Here is a 15,566-nt window from a genome sequence, read left to right on the forward strand (position 1 = left end):
CTCGTGCGGCTGTGCCTGTTTCCTAGGCCCCACTTTCACTCAGGATGGCGAGCCGCTCCCCCTCTCCTCTCCGCCGCCGCGGTCCTCGACCCTCCCGCCCCTGCCTGTCTGCGGCTCTAACGAGGCTCCGGCAGCGACGCACCTGCGGGCCGGTCTTCACGTGGGCTCCTTGGCGCTCTTTCCTTCACTGGGGTTTGTAAAGCGTGGACGTTACGCCTGGACCGCTGGGCCGTCCCTCGTCTCCCCCAAGGCTAAGGGTTTTGATCACGGAGGATCCAGTGAGCGTGGACGGGTTCCCAACATGTTCCCAGTAAGAACCTATGCCTGGGGCCCAGCCTGATAGCATAGCGGTTAAAGCCCTCTCTTTGAATGCGCCGGGATCCCATATGCACGCTGGTTCATGTCCCAGCTGCTCCGCTTCCCGTCCAGCTCCCTACTTGTGGCCTTGGCAAGCAGTCGAGGTCGGCCCAAAGCCTTGGGACCCTGCACCCGCATGGGAGACCCAGAAGAGGCTCCTGGCTTCGGATCAGCTCAGCTCCAGCCTTTGCGGCCGCTTGGGAAATGAGTCATCGGACGGAAGATCTTCCTCTGAGTCTCTCCTCTCTGTATATCTGCCTGTCCAATAAAAATAAACCTTTTAAAGAAACACTTATTAAAAAAAAAAAAAGCCTATGCCTGACCTTGCGACCAGTGTGGAAGTAACCAGAGGTCGGACATTTGCACGCAGCTTCAGCAGTTTGGTGTGCAGCTGTTTCGCGTCAAAATCTGGCTGGAGGCAGTAAAGCCATCTCCCTGTTGTAGATGAGATAAGTGAAACTCTAGGGCCCAGCACGGTAGCTTAGTGGCCACAGTCCTCGGGATCTCACATGGGCCCTGGTTCTAATCCCAGCGGCCCCGCTTCCCATCCATCTCCCTGCTTGTGGCCTGGGAAGGCAGTCAAGGACAACTCAAAGCCTTGGGTTGCTGCACCCACGTGGGAGACCCAAAGGAGGTTCAGGACTCCTGGCTACGGATTGGCTCAGCTCTGGTCATTGTGGCCATTTGGAAAGTGAACCAGCAGATGCAAGATTTTTGTCTCTCCTTCTCTCTATAAATCTGGTTTCTTCTTCCCAATATAAATAAATAAATTTTTAAAACACGTGTTTATTTTAAAAGATTTATTTATTTTTATTACAAAGTCAGATATACAGAGAGGAGGAGAGACAGAAAAGAAGATTTTCCATCGATGGTTTGCTTTCCCAAGCAGCCACAACAGCTGGAGCTGAGCCACTCCAAAGCCAGGAGCCAGAAGTCTTACAGGTCTCCCACATGTGTGCAGAGTCCCAAGGCTTTGGACCATCCTCGACTGCTTTCCCAGGCCACAAGCAGGGAGCTGGTTGGGAAGTGAGGCCGCCGGGATTAAAATGGGCACCCATACGGGATCCTAGCATGTTCAAGGGGAGGACTTCAACTGCTATGCTATCGCGCTGGGCCCCAAATAAATCTTTTTTTTAAAAAATTGCGCTAGAAAACTCACAGCTGCAAGTGAACCTGTGAACCATTTCAGGGTGAGCAGTACTTCCTCCCTTGGGCCAGAAAAAGGAAGTTCTTAAGGACACAAACCCTTGAGAATTGCAACTTTTTTAAAGAAAAGGTTTATTTTTATTTGAAGGCATATTTACAGAGAAAAGACACAACAAAATCTTCCATCCACTGGTTCACTCCCCAAATGGCCGTAACTGCCAGAGCTGAGCTGATCCAAAGCCAGGAGCCAGGAGTTTCTTCTGGGTCCCACCTGGATGCAAGGACCTGAGCCATCCTCTATTTTATAAGCAGGAGCTGGATAGGAAGTGGAGCATCCAGGACTAGAACCAACAGCCATATGGGATGCCGGCATCCCAGAGGATTAGCCTGCTGAGTGGCCACAATGGCTCCCTGAATTACACCTTTAAGTGACAACGTAATTTAACTACATTTGGATATGTTTTGATATGATTGTCAGCAAATTTCCCCATGGTTTTGGCATTGGTTGGAGGATCTTTTTTTTACTTTCAACCACAGAAAAAGTACCGAGTACCAATTCTAATTGTACAAAGAGCCACTTTGCTTCTCACACACACAGCCTGTACCTCCAACTTTACTGTCTATGATGGTCAGGTTTTTAGGGTGACTTCCTCTTTCTCTCCCACCACAAAGACGAAACACGCATCTTCATCTAAAAATTACCGAAGTCAAATTTATCAACAAAAATATCTTCCCATTTCAGTAATCAGCAGGTGAGGCAACAACTTCTGTTCGCTTATTCCATCTCTTCACAATCTTTTACACCATTTTAAAAATAAGATTTATTTATTTGAAAGGTAAATGACAGAGTACGGGGATGGTGGAGCCGGAGAGAGACCTTGCATCCGCCCGGGGCTGGGCCAGGCCCGAGCCAGGATCCTGGAACTCCATCCAGGTCTCCCATGGGGGCGATAGGGACCCAGCTACTGGAACCTTCACCTACTGCCTTTCCAGATATGTGTTAGGTGGCCCTGACCACCTAATGGTTCAGATGGCTAAATGAATGCTCTCTTTTTTTTTTTCCTCTTATAGTTTTCTTTATTAGATTAGACATTTCATATACAGCAGTTAATCTAGAAAAATACATTTAAAAAATTTTCAACACACCATGCTCCCTGTAATAAAACCTTCCACACCCTGTTCTACTGTACAAATCCATCTACATTAGTAATGTAAAAAGAAATTCCACCAACGCAGCAATGCTGTCTCCTACCCAACATCCATCTAATGTACACATGGGTTTCCACTATTCAAACTTTAGAGTTAGAACTCTGTTATAAATTTGTTTCTAACGTACTCTGTACATGTTAAATAAACTAAGCTTTCTCTTGTAGTGCATTTACCATTAAACAGGTCTAGTCGACACTTTCTTTTTTCAGTACCATTCGTATTATAGTGGTTTGCCTGTGAATGTAATTACAATCTAAAAGTGCACACGGTTGACTTTCCCAAGTACCGGCCTATCTCTGGAGGAACCTACTAATGCTCCTGGAAAAGGTCACCAACAGCACGATTAGGAACGCAGCATCAGGGTGAACTCTGAGACTATACAAGTATATACACAGCTGAAGGACGCCCAGTCTCCAGCCTCTTTTTACACCAATGTCCATGTCCACAGGGTCAGTATGGCACTAGGTATCATTAGGGTTGCTAGCTACAATTTCAGGATAAGCAAGGCAGCCCAAGGGGGAGAAAAAAGAGATACCCTGAACCGACTGATGCTAACTAGAACTCTAGTACATCACAGTGTTTTAAGTAGTATTAGTGTGCTGCCCCAACAGGCAACCGGGCTCCCCAAGTGGGACGCGGTGGGACACGGGGCAGGCAGCCAGCCTTTGCTGAGGGGTCATGTCCCCACCACCGCATTAAATGCTCTCCTTTCAAGTACCAGGACTGTTATTTGAAAGATTGGAGAGTTCTAGTTCATAGGATATTACGATATTATTACGCGCAGCTAATTCCCACAACCTGCTTCTTTACCATGAGCTGAAACACACCAGACGCAACAAGGTATCTTAGGAGGTTTATTCCAACGGAGCAGGAACAAGGTAGGGGTGGTGAAGATCAGGAAAGGGAGAGGAGAGAGGAGAGAGAGACCAGAGAGAGAGAGAGAGAGAGAATGCCAAGTTACATCTGATTGGTGGACGGCTGGACCGGCGCGAACTTCATGAGCTGTGAGGAAGAAGGAATGGTGCTGGGTCCAGGGAAGGATATTGGAATAACTCCTTACAAGGACTCCATATGGGTGGGTGCTGGTTCGTGTCCCAGCTGCTCCACTTTTTAAAATTTTTTATTGGAAAGATATCTAGAGAGGAGGAGAGGCAGAGAGGAAGATCTTCCATCCAATGATTAAGACCCCAAGCGGCCGCAACGGCTGGAGCTGAGCTGATCCGAAGCCAGGAGCCCATTCACATGGGAGACCTGAAAGAAGCCTCAGGCTTTGCCCTGGTTGTTGCTGCTGTTGGGGTCCCTGCAGTGGATGTGGGGGACACGAGGGTGTGAAGACATTGTTCCATTGTAGGCAGGGCCACAGGGAACTTCTCGCTGAGGCAGGGCCCCGGGTGGATATCTACAGCCACCTGGATGCAGCTCCACCTTCCTTTGCATGGATACCGGACCACCCTGCAGAATTCTAATCCGTCCAGGCGTTTTTGCTACTGTGAGACTGGCTTTTTACACAATGTGAGCTTGGAGGTTAATGTCAATAATAATGTCTTACAAAAGGGCCTTCTATTATTCCTACTGTCTTGGCTGTCCCCATTGACCTTATGCTAATCAAGGGACCTGTATTTAGGGTTTCATTCTTTCCATAATCTTTAGGTTCTCCTTTTCTTTGTGATACAAGATCAGGTTGTAGAATAAGAATCGTAGCAGGAACTTTATTGCTTTTGGGTAAAGCAGGTGGCAGGGTTGTCCTTAGAAACACCCACTTGACCATGACGTGGAAAGTCTGAGCCAGAGTTTGACTGATTCTGCTTAAATAAAGCGGACAGCAATATTGCATGGTCCACTATCATCATGGAATCCTAGTGGTCCGTCTCTTTCTGTCTTTGCATCGACTCCACGCACACTTCGCGAGTTCCGAACCCCGGGCCGGAGCTGGACTCCGGCAGCTACCATCTGGGGAGAGAACCAAGATGCAAGATCTCTCTCTCCCTCGTGTCAAATCAATACTTTTTTTCTTTAAGCAAATGGTCAACGTGATGCATTTTTTAAATTCTTACTATTTTAGTTTTTATTAGGCAGAGTTACAGATGGAGAAGAAAACCAGAAGCCAGAAAGTTTCTTCTGGATCTCCCATGTGGGTTCAGAATCCCAAGGTCTGGGACCATCCTCTGTTGCTTTTCCAGGCGCATGAGCAGGGAGCTGGATCAGAAGTGGAGCAGCCAGAATTCGAACCCATGGGGGATGCCAACACAGAAGGCAGAGGCTTAACCCAATGTACCGTGTCACCGGCCCCTTTCATGTCTTGTTGCTGTGTGCAACTCAGCAGGCTCACCTTGGTGCGCCAGCAGCCATCAAAGAGTTGGTATGGAAGAGAGAGAATTTAAAATATCTAATTGACTCATTTGCCTTTTTGAAGGCAAATAGCTCTTTGAAAAAATCCGAAGTTACGCAAGTGGGTCATGCTGTTCTGGAGAGTTCCCTGGGGACATTCCAAGTTTAAAACAAATGTGTTGTGTTTCTTTTTGTCGCCTCCCTCCCCCCACCGAAAAAGTCAGAACTCTCCTTAGTAATTTAAATATGTTTTCCTGTCAAGGTTTGCAAATGCAATCTGGAAATAAAGCATGTGTGTTTATTTTTATACACTTGGCAGGTTCAGGTTCAGATCCCCTTGCACAGTGCAGCATAAACAACTTTCTTCAGATTCTTTGCATATTTGCCAGGAAATTCTTGCATGGCTGCCTTTCCCAGCTCTTCTCCCTTCTGCTTTTTCTTCAGAGCCACAGACTATGGAGCTCTGAGCCCTTGAATAAGGCAATAATCGATTAAATAAAAACTTTAAAAAAAAAAAAGGGCAATGACAGGGTTGACATTGTGGTCTAGTGGGTCACGTTGCTGCCTGATAGCAGCGTTCCGCCGGGTTCCAATCACAGCAGCTCCCTGCTGATGCGCCTGGGAAAGCAGCAGAGGATGGTCCAAGTGCATGGGCCTCCCTATCGGTGTGGGAGACCTGGATGATGCTCTGGGCATCTGGCTGCCTACGGGTCCTGCCTGTGCTGTTGGGACCATCTAGGGAGTGAACAAGAGGATGGAAGATCTCTCCATCTCCGTAATTCCAATTTTAAGGGAGAGAGTTCTTCCAAATGTCTGTAGTAGCCAGGGCTGAAGCCAGGTGCCCAGAGCTTCTTCTGGGTCTCCTGTGTGGCTGTAGGAGCCATCTTCTGCTTTCTCAGGTACATAGGAGGGAGCTGGATTATAAGTAGATCTGGGTCCCGAACCCATGCACATATGAGGTACTGGCATTGCAAGCAACAGCTAGCCTGCTGCACCATAATGTTGGGTCCTAAATAAATCTTTAAATAAATAAATAAATAAATAAATAAATAAATAAATAAATAAATAAATAAATAATATGGGCCCAGTGCAGTAGCCTAGTACCTAAAATCCTCAGCTTGCACACACCAGGATCCCATATGGTCACCGGTTCTAATCCCAGTCACTCTGCTTCCCATCCAGCTCCCTGCTTGTGGCCTGGGAAGGCAGTCGAGGACGGGCCAAAGCCTTGGGACCAGTTCCAGCCATTGCGGCACTTAGGGAGTAAAACAGTGGACAGATCTTTCTCTCCATATCTCCTTATTTCTTTCCAATAAAATAATAAATAAATCTTTAATGATGATAATAATAAAGGAAGAGATGATGGGATGGGGAGACAGCCTGCAGTCTTTCACCTTTTTTTAAAGATTTATTTATTTTGATTGGAAAGGCAGATATTACAGAGAGGAGGAGAGACAGAGAGGATGATCTTCCGTCCGATGAGGCGTTATTTGAATGGTAGATGGGTAAGACTGGCATAGAGTGGGGAGGTAGGTCCTCTGCGCTGTGAGTAATTGTCCCAGTTACAACCCTCATCCAGTGGCTCCTTATCACTGGCCAAGGAGTTTCCCTTCAGCCGTGTGGCTGTGTTCCCACCCCCATATCATCCTGATTGCTCTGAGATGTTGTTGGCTTCGTGGGATAAGAGGTAACACCCCACCGAGGCCCCTGAGGTGGCATCAAGAGCCTGTCTCCTTCCCCCAGCAGGAAGGAGCAGTACACCCTCTTCCCCCATCCCCCACGGACACAGGAGGGAACTCTGGAACAGGACTCTCACCCACCCTTCCCTCCCTGTCCCTGATCCTATCTCTCAATCAGTGGCCCACATAGGTCTGCCATCCCCTCATCTTTGTAATGAGCCTTTAAAATTTTAAATAAAAATTTAAAGAATTTGTCTAGGAGAAATCCTAGCGTTGGCACGCCATTGACATGAATGACATCAGGGGGTTCCAGTCTTCTCTGGCACCACCCCTGGATGGCAATGGTTTGGGTTGCTATATGGGCCAAAACATCCACATCAACTTGGAATGTGAAGGTCAGGGAGGTCGTGGTGTGGATGAGAGTACCCAGAGATCTTTGCCCGGAGGCCAAGCAGAGAGTGGGGAATCTTGTGAGTGGGCTCACAAACTCACACAGGGAATGACTGCATTTTGTTTTCTTCTTTTTTTAAAAATATTTATTTACTTTTACTGGAAAGACAGACATACAAAGAGGAGGAGAGACTCAGGAAGATCTTCCGTCTGATGATTCACTCCCCAAGCGGCCGCAAAGGCTGGAGCTGAGCTGATCCGAAGCCAGGAGCCTCTTCTGGGTCTCCCATGCGGGTGCAGGGTCCCAAGGCTTTGGGCCATCCTCGACTGCTTTCCCAGGCCACACGCAGGGAGCTGGATGGGAAGCGGGGCCGCTGGGATTAGAATCGGTGACCCTATGGGGTCCCGGTGTGCTCAAGGCGAGGACTTTAGACACTAGATTAGCAATTCGGCCCAAAAATCTACAGTTTCATTAATGATGCAACAATAAGTCTGGCAGCAGTGGGATGCTGTGGGGACCTGCTGGCCATGTTAAAAGTGAAAGTTACAGGGCCAGTGCTGCAAGCTAAGCCTCCGCCATCCCTTATGGGTGCCAGTTCATGTCCTGGATGCTCCACTTCTAATCCAGCTCCCTGCGAAGAGCATGGCAAACAGCAGATGATGCAAGTGCCCGCCACCCACATGGGAAACCAGGCCGAAACCATCACAGCCATTTAGGAAGTGAACTAGTGGGTGGAGCCTCTCTCTCTTCACTCAGACTGTCAAATAAATAATTGCATATTTTTAAAAAAGAAAAACAAGCAATAAAAGCTAAGTTCAGTTAGGCGCAATAAAATTTTGACATGTAATTCCCTCAACTTTTGGAAGACCCCAGAGTGTACTACCGTAACAGGTAGAAAATATATTTAGGGCATCCCTTGCAGAAGACAGGGTTTCCATTTACAGGGACACTTGCCTAGGAAGTATCAAGGCTAAATATTGTATTTCCTTGCAACTGGTTGATACCAGTTGCAGCTTATAAACAAGTGTGGCCTTTGGGTGACCCCTGGATGCCAGGCCCGATTGAATGACTGAAGGCAACTTCTGACCGATAAGCGTTGACACTGGCCTTAACCGATGACTCACTGCATTCTGTCCCAGCTGGGTTCCTCTCCCTCCATCTCTCCTACAGGTGTTCTCCTTCACTGGTGACTTGCTTAGCTGTTATCCAAATCCAAACCTTTTATTTTTTAATTTGGATGAGTATTGTTTTATTCACTGCCTAGCTTTAGAAACAATATCATCATTTACCTTTTTAAAAAGTTCTAAGATTTGTTTACTGGCTCCTAAAACAGTTTTTTTGTTGTTGTTGTTGTTTATTTTGTTTTGTTTTGTCTTATTTTCTAGTTATTCACTTATTTATTTATGTATTTATTTAATATTGGAAAGACTGATAAACAGAGAGGAAGAGAGACAGAGAGGAAGATCTTCTATCTGATGATTTGCTCCCCAAGGGGCCACAATGGCCAGAACTGAGCCATTCCAAAGCCAGGAGCCAGGAGTCTCTTCCAGGTCTCCCACGCGGATGCAGGGTCCCAAGGCTTTGGGCCGTCCGACTGCTTTCCCAGGCCAGAAGCAGGGAGCTGGATGGGAAGCAGGACCTCTGGGATCAGAACTGGCACCCATTTGGGATTCTGGCACATGCAAGGCAAGGACTTTAGCCACTAGGCTACCGTGCCGGGCCCTGTTTTGTGTTGTTTCAGTGAAATAGTCTTTGGTCCATAAGTCGCCTTCTAGATCAACGACAAAGCTGGCGCTGTGGCATAGGAATGTAAGTGGCTGCCTGCGAAGAAGCATCCCCTATGGGCATCGCTTCGAGTTCCAGCTGTCCCACTTCCAATCCAACACCCTGATGCTGTACTGGGAAAGCGGAGTGTGATGACCCAACTCCTTGGGCCCTTGCACCCACATGGGAAGCTTGCAGCTATAACACAGAAACCTGCTCACCCCCAAGCTGGCCTCCTGCCTTGCCCCTGCAGATACACCAGACCAGGTACACCAGCCAGGCCCCACACTGTGAATGACACATCTCAGTCCTAGGGCAGTGTCTTCTCTGAGTGGTCCCGCTGTTATAGGGCTGCACTGGGGAATCTGGGGGATAGGGCAAGTGACCTGGCGATTCTTTGGGGAATCACATCAGTGGGTAAGGAGGAGAGTTGGCTGCAGAGTGAGCTGCGGGGAATGTTAATTACACTCCTTGGCCACATGGGGGAGCGCCAAAAGAGACGCGTCAATGCAGCTCAAGATCACAGGTTCAAACACCCAGTAAGGTTAGCGAAAGCTGTTCGTTTTTGCCTTTCATTTTTCTTACTTGTTTGTTTGTTCTCATTCGTTTTAAAGGTAGACAGGAACAGACAGGTAGCACATCGGCTCTCTCCTCAAGTGCCCACCACAGCCAGGGCTGGGCAAGGTCAAAAAGCTAGAAGCCCGGAATTCCATCTGGGAGTCTCCCACATGGATGGCACGGACTCCCGTACCTGAGCCATCACCCTCTGCTTCCCGGGTGCTCATTAGTGGGACGCTGGATCAGAAGTGGAGCCAGGACTCAAACGCAGACCCTCTGCCATACGAGAGGTGGAGATCTGAGGCGGTGATATAAACAAATGGCCACCCCCTACATTGTTTTTGGAATTCACTCCACAAAAGTCTCATTCTTGCCAGCAAGAAGGCAACAATACAGTAGCTAAGGAAATCGTCTGGGAGCCAAGGGAAGAAAGCTGTCAGGTTTGGCAAGTTCAAGTGCATCATGGCCTATGAAATCTGAACTTCAGGGATGGTGTTTGATGGAAGCAGTACCTGCCCGTCTTTCTTGTCCTTGTTCCTGAGTTCAAATGTCTTCTGTTTCAGACTTCAGCTTCCCACTGCTGGGCACCCCGGGGGGCAGCGAGTGAGGGTCAAATAGTGGGGTCCTGCCCACTCGTGTCAGAGATTTGATGAAAGGGGTTCTGGCCCAGCTCCAGCTGTTGTGGGCATTGAGAATCTTGACAGAATTGTAAAGAATGAAATTTAAAAATTTTTACCTAAAAAAAAAAGACTGGGTCAATGCGGTAGCCTAGTGGCTAAAGTCCTCACCTTGCATGCACTGGGATCCTATGTGAGTGCTAGTTTGTGTGCCAATTCCCTGCTTCCCATCCAGCTCACTGCTTGTGGCCTGGGAAAGCAGTTGAGGATGGCCCAAAACCTTGGGACCCTGCACCCACATGGGAGACCTGGGAAGGGCTCCTGGCTCCTGGCTTTGGATGGGCGCAGCTCCGGCTGTTGAGGTCTCTTGGGGAGTGAATCATTGGATGGAAAATCTTTCCCTCTGTCTCTCTTCATTTCTGCGTGCGTTGGCAGGAAGGACACATGTTGTGGCACTGCATGCTAGCTGCTGCTTGCTGCTTGGGATACCTACATCCCATATGGGGTCATCCTAACTCTACTTCCAGTCCAACTTCCTCCTGACGCACCTGGCAGGCGTGGGATGACGGTAGGCACTTGGCTTCCTGTCAGCCATGTGGAGACCAGGATGGAGCTCCTGGATTAAGCCTAGCCCAGCTTTTGCAGGCATTTGAAGAGTGAGTTAAGGCCCAGCGCTATGGCTCAATTGGCTAATCCTTCCCTTGCAAGCTCCAGGATGCCATATAGGTGCCAGTTCATGTCCCAGTTTCTCCACTTGTCACCTAGCTCCCTTATGGCCTGGGAAAACAGTAGAGGATGGCCCACATCCTTAAGTCCCTGCTTCCATGGAGGAGATCCCAGGGCTCCTGGCTTCAGGTCAGCTTAGCTCTGGCCGTTGAAGCCATTTGGAGAATAAACCAGCAGATGAAAGATTTTTCTCTCTCTCTCTCTCCATTCTTTTCTCTGTAAATCTACCTTTCCAATGAAAATAAATCTTTTTTTTTTAAATGAAGATTCCATCCCAGCATCAGTCCAAATAAATAAATATCCTTTACATTTTATTTTGATCTGAAAGAATTACAGAGAGAGGGAGAGAGAGAGAGAGATCTTCTATCTGCTGGCATGTTCTCCAAATCACCTCAAAGGCCTGAAGGGTTCCAGTCCAGAGCCAACCTGGAGCTTCTTCTGGATGATCCAAATAGGTGCAGGGGTCCGAGGACATGAGCCACTCTCTGCTGTGCCCCCAGACCACGAGCAGAGAGCTGGATGGGAAGAGGAGAAGCCACATGAACTCAGGCCTGAGGAGGGAGGATTGATCAGTCAACTGAGCCACGCTGCTGAGCCCACAACTTAATTTTTTGAGATTTGCTTATTTTTGTTTGTTTTTAAAGATTTATTATTTTTATTACGAAGTCAGATATATAGAGAGGTGGAGAGACAGAGAGGAAGATCTTCCGACCGATGATTCACTCCCCAAGTGAGTGCGACAGCCGGTACTGTGCTGATCCGGAGCCAGGAGCCAGGAACCTCTTCCAGGTCTCACACACGGGTGCAGGGTCCCAAAGCATTGGGCCATCTTCGACTGCTTTCCCAGGTCACAAACAGGGAGCTAGATGGGAAGTGGAGCTGCGGGGATTAGAACCGGTGCCCATATGGGATCCTGGTACATTCAAGGTGAGGACTTTAGCCGCTGGGCCACGCGGCCGGGCCCAAGATTTGTTTATTTTTATTTGAAAGGCAGATTTTTACAGAGCGAGGAGAGATAGGTTTTCCATCCACTACTTTACTCCCCAAATGACCACAAAAGCCAAAGCTAAGCAGATGCAAAGCCAGATGCCAGGAGCCAGGAAATTCTTCCAGGTCTCCCACGTGGGTACAGGAGCCTAAGGACTTGAGCCATCCTCCACTGCCTTCCTGGGTCATAAGCAGGGATGGTACATGAGTCAGCGCCCCTATGGAATGACAGTGCCACAAATGCTGGATTAGTTTACCGTGCCACCATTCTGGCCTGCTCAGCATCTTTTAAATGCTTGGCTAAGAAAACTAGTATTGGGGGTGAGGGGTGGGAGGCAGCGCAATGTATAATTGGCTAACTCTCCACTTTGCAAACACCAACATCCCATATGGGCATCAGTTCATGTTTCAATTGTTTTATGTCCCATCCCACTCCCTGCTTGTGGGTTGGGAAAGCAGTGGAGGACAGCCCAATGCTTTGGGATCCTGTACCTGTGTGGGAGACCCAGAAGAAGCTCCTGGCTCCTGGCTTCAGATTGCTCAGCTCTGGTTGTTGTGGCCATTTGGGGAGTGAGCCAGTGAATGGAAAATCTTTCTGTCTTTTCTTCTCCCCATAAATCAGATCTGACTTTCCAGTAAAAATAAATGAATCTTTAAAAAAAAAAGAAGAAGAAAACTAGTATTTAAAGTGTTTTCTGAAGAGTAATTTCCCTAATCCCAGGCCACTCATAACCTTAAGAAAACTGATTCAGAAAAAAAAAGAAAACCCTCTGGCACTAAAGTTTTTCAAAAGAAATTATCTACTTTATCAGGAAATACAATGCCAACAACTTTGCCTGAGCATGCTTTGTTTTTCCCAGTGCTAAAGTGTTCCATTGTTTCAATTTAACTTTCAGAAACCGCACGGCATGCTGGTCCTGGTATATCTTGTAATCTTGCACCTTTCACAAGCATTTTTGGCTAAGAGAGGCAGTTTTGGGGCTGGTTCATTTTGATTTTCCTTAACTGACCTTGGAATTCATTTTTGTTATGAAGTGTGCTTCCCCTCTTTGTATCTAAGTGGAAGAGCTATACAATATATGTCTTTTCTTTAAGATTTACTTTATTTTGGGCTCGGCAGCCTGGCCTGGTGGCTAAGGTCCTCGCCTTGATCCCATATGGCCGCTGGTTCTAATCCCGACAGCTGCACTTCCTCTCTGTCTCTCCGCCTCTATATATCTGACTTTTCCATAAAATAAAGTAAATCTTTTTTTTAAAAGATTTATTTTATTTTTATTACAAAGTCAGATATACTGAGAGGAGGAGAGATAGAGAGGAAGATCCTCCCTCCAATGATTCACTCCCAAGTGGCCGCAATGGCCGGAGCTGTGCCGCTCCAAAGCTAGGAGCCAGGAGCTTTGGGTCTCCCACGCAGGTGCTGGGTCTCCCACATGGGCGCAGGGTCGCGAGGTTTTAGGTCGTCCTCCACTGCTTTCCCAGGCCACAAGCAGAGAACTGAACGGAAAGTGGGGCTTCCAGGATTGGAACCAGAGTCCATATGGGATCCCAGCGTGTGCAAGGTGAGGACTTAGCCACTAGACTACCAAATGGGGGGCCCACAATATATTTGTGCGGAAGAGAGGGACAGAGAGAGAGCCTGTTTGCTGGTTCATTCACCAAGTGCCCACAAGGCGGCGCGCGCGAGCCAGGCACTGCCTCCAGTACTTGAACACAGCGTCCTGAGGCAGAGTCAGGAATCAAATCCAGCTACTTCAACGTGGATGGGGTGGAGCTGTCGTAACCACTAGGCCAGATGTGTTCTCCCTAAAGTACACAAATTGGGGCTGGTGCTATGGTTGTAGAAAGCTAAGCTTCCATATGGCACCAGCATCCCATATGGATACTGGTTCATGTCCCAACAGCTCCACTGCTGATGCAGCTCCTGTTTATGGCTTGGGAAAGCAGCAGAGGATTGCTCAAGGCCTTAGCCCAGTGGGAGACCCATTGGAAACACCAGGTTTTGGCTTTGGATCAGCTCAGCTCTGACTATTGCAACCCCTGGGAAGTAAATCAGCAAATAGAAGATTCCTCTATCATCTAGCTATCTCTCCTTCTCTCTATAACTCCACCTTTCAAATAAAAATAAAATAATTTTTAAAAATAGAGCCCCCCATGGGCCCCCCATGCGCTGTGGCCTAGCGGCCGAAGTCCTTGCATTGCATGTGCCAGGATCCCATATGGGCACTGGTTCTAATCCCAGCAGACCCACTTCCCATCCAGCTCCCTGCTTGTGGCCTGGGAAAGCAGTCGAGGATGGCCCAAAGCCTTGGGACCCTGCACCCGCATGGGAGACCCAGAAGAAGTTCCTGGCTTCGGATTGTCTCAGCTCCAATATTGTAGCCACTTTGGGAGCAAACCAGAAGATGGAAAATCTTTCCACCTCTTTCCATAAATCTGAACTGCCTTTCCAATAAAAATAAATAAATATTTCAGAAAATTTTAAATAGAGTGCATGAATCTGAAGCGTGCAGCTCGATGAAATTCCGTGTTTATATACAGCTGTATAACCACCGTCTAGGTCGAAACTGAAAACCTTCTTTAGTTTCTTTTTAACTTGTTCATAAAAGGTGATTGATTCATTTTCACTTCGTTTGAAATGGAGAGTGATGGAGATACAGTTAGAGGTGAAGAGACCCTCAGCCTGCTGGACATGCTCGGAAAGCCACAGCTGGGCCAGGTGGGCGCCTGGAGCCCAGGAGAGTGGCAGGGTCCACCGCCTGCTGCCTCCCAGGGGTGTGTTCGCAGGAAACTGATCAGAAACCGAGCGTGGGCTCAAACCCAGCCACTGCCGTGCGAGATGGAGGCCTCCCCAGCGGTGGTGTCAGGCCGTGTCACGATACCCACCCTGGCCTCTCTCTTGCTTTCTCCCTTCTCAGACAGCACTGGCACGTGGGGTGACCATTCTTCGGGTCTGTGTCGCCGGCTGTAAGTTTTGCTCTTTCCCAGCTGCGATTATGCCCTATACCACGTATACTAGTGGCACATAATCTCTATGGGGTCTGGCCTTGCAAGCATCGGAAGTTCTGCTTTCCCTGTGTCTGGCCATGGGTGTGCCGGGTGTTAGTTCTCAAGGAAGCCACTAGGATGCTGGTGTTCAGCCACGCCCTCTTCACCCGCTGTACGTCCTCTGCACTGTCACTGGCTTCAAAGGGCTGCCCGTGCCTGGCCAGTTTCTCTGAACCCTACCTACTGCTCCTTAAAGGGTCCAGTCAACTATTCTCAAATTCTTTTTGAGGAGCCATGTGTATTTTATTTTACTTTTATTTGACTTAAAGTGAGAGAGAGAGAGAGAGATCTTCCATCTGCTGGTTCACTTCCCAAATGGTTGCAATAGCCAGGGCTGGGCCAGGGTAAAGTCCCAAGCATTTGGGCCAGCCTCCGCTGCTTTCCCACCTGCGTTAGCAGGGAGCTGGATCGGACATGGAGCTGCCAGACTTAAATCAGCACTCCAGTATGGGACATTGGTATTGCAAGCAGTGTGTTGTAACACTGGCCCTCCAACTGTTTCCTTAGCAGGGCTTTTACTGATACATAGGAGAGGTTGAATAATTTCTTCAGGGTCACCCTAACTCCCTGGGGCAGAACCTCTGGGTGCGCTCTCAGGCAGGACACGCGGCAGGGTGGAGCCCTGCCCAGCCCCCTCCCAGAGTCTGTAGGGCCCGCCCAGCCAGGCTACAATCTGGGATTCCTTTGTTGGGATGCGATTAGATTCCCTAGGGCTTCTGTCCCAGACCTGGCCAACAACTGCAGTAACCAGAGCTGTGT

The sequence above is a fragment of the Ochotona princeps genome, chromosome 24 (assembly GCF_030435755.1).
Source record: "Ochotona princeps isolate mOchPri1 chromosome 24, mOchPri1.hap1, whole genome shotgun sequence".
NCBI lineage: Eukaryota > Metazoa > Chordata > Mammalia > Lagomorpha > Ochotonidae > Ochotona > Ochotona princeps.